At 50.0% G+C, this 1549-nt stretch overlaps 1 protein-coding gene across 1 annotated transcript in view; it reads left to right on the plus strand.

Moving 5' to 3' along the window:
* Positions 1 to 1549, plus strand: part of LOC102241821 (liver carboxylesterase 1) — a 36330-nt gene that overhangs the window by 27763 nt on the left and 7018 nt on the right. The window lies entirely within an intron of this gene.

Raw genomic sequence — 1549 nt, forward strand, 5'->3', positions numbered from 1 at the left:
ATAGGAGGCAACCGATTGATGTTTCTCACATTGATGATTCCCTTCTTTCCTCCCTCCCTCCCTCCCTTCCTTTCTCCAAACATGTTTCTCAGGTGAGGATTGAAAAAATTGAATCAGTAGTCAATTGAACCAGGACCTTGTTCCTAAGACTGCTGGATGCTGACCGTTGTCATGAGGGCTACATCAAGCATGTCCAACTCACAAGCCACCAGTCACGAGTTTGATATGCTTGGGCTACATGATCAAGCAAGGGAGAGGGAAGTTGAATGAGTCAGGGTGCTGGGTAAGGCCAGTTAGAATCAAAAGAAAAAAAGTAAAGTCCAGCCCTAGCCAGTTTTGCTCAGTGGATAGAGCGTGGTCCTGTGGACTGAAGGATCCGGGTTCGATCCCAGTCAAGGGCACATGCCCAGATTGCGGGCTTGATCCCCAGTGAGGGGTGTGCAAGAGGCAGCTGATAAGTGATTCCCTCTCATCATTGATGTTTTTCTCTTCCTTCCTCTCTGAAATCAATAAAACTATATTTAAATATATTAAAAGAAAATAAAGGCCAGATTAAAGAAAATAAACTTTCTGCATCATTATACTATGTCTGTCTCCTGGACCCACAGTGTATGGTCATCGGTACCCTGACAGTCCAGGCCCCATCTGGACTTAATTTCTTTGTGGTGGCATGCACTCAGAGAGGCCAGGGACTGAGTGTCAGGTCAGTGTAGGAAAGGAGCCAAGTTAGGAGTGGAGCATTCCCTCACTGCTGCCACCTCCTGGCAAGGCCATCCCGTTTCCCTCTTTAGAAAGCCCATTCTTGGCTGCCTCTATTTCCTCCGTGTTCTCATCTGTAAAATGGGCAGACTACTACCTACCTGGCAAGGCTCTGGGGAAGATTCAGTGCACCAGGATGCCCATCTGATATATACAGGAAATGCCCAACATGTAAACATGACCTATAACATACGTGGGAACTGCCACTGTTACCATTACTGCGTAGGTCTCCCAACCCAACCACCCTTTTTCACCCTGGCCAATTGGGCTACTGGGCGCTTCATGTCTCTTGAAGGTTATCATTGACTTCCTAAAGGCCAGGCTCTTATCAAGTCTGGTTTCTTCTCAGACGTCACCCTCCTTCCCCTCTTTGAAGCACTCTCCAGGCATGGCACCCTTTCTCCCGTGGCCTCCAAGCTCTCACCTCCACCCTGCCCCCACCACGGTGCCCGCCTCCCGCCACTCTGTCTCAGCCACAGCTTCCCCTGTGCGTTCTCTGCAGCGTTTTCTCTTCTCTCTCCCACTGGCCTCCTCAGTGACGTCACACACATCATCACCTTCAGGGAGATGATTCTACTCGGCCCGCTCACCTGGCCTCCTCCGGTCTTGAAGGGCTCACTTCCTGTGGTGTCTTCTCACCCAGTATTTCATTGACTTCTCCCCTGCACCTGTCTGAAACGGAACTCGGGGTCGGAGCAGCTCTTCCATCTTCTTTTTCTTCTGTGTCCCCCACATCTGATCAGGGGCCACGCCCTTCTGCAACATTCCTCATAGACATCACTGTATTTAT

This window comes from Myotis brandtii, unplaced genomic scaffold (assembly GCF_000412655.1).
Source record: "Myotis brandtii unplaced genomic scaffold, ASM41265v1 scaffold721, whole genome shotgun sequence".
Lineage (NCBI taxonomy): Eukaryota > Metazoa > Chordata > Mammalia > Chiroptera > Vespertilionidae > Myotis > Myotis brandtii.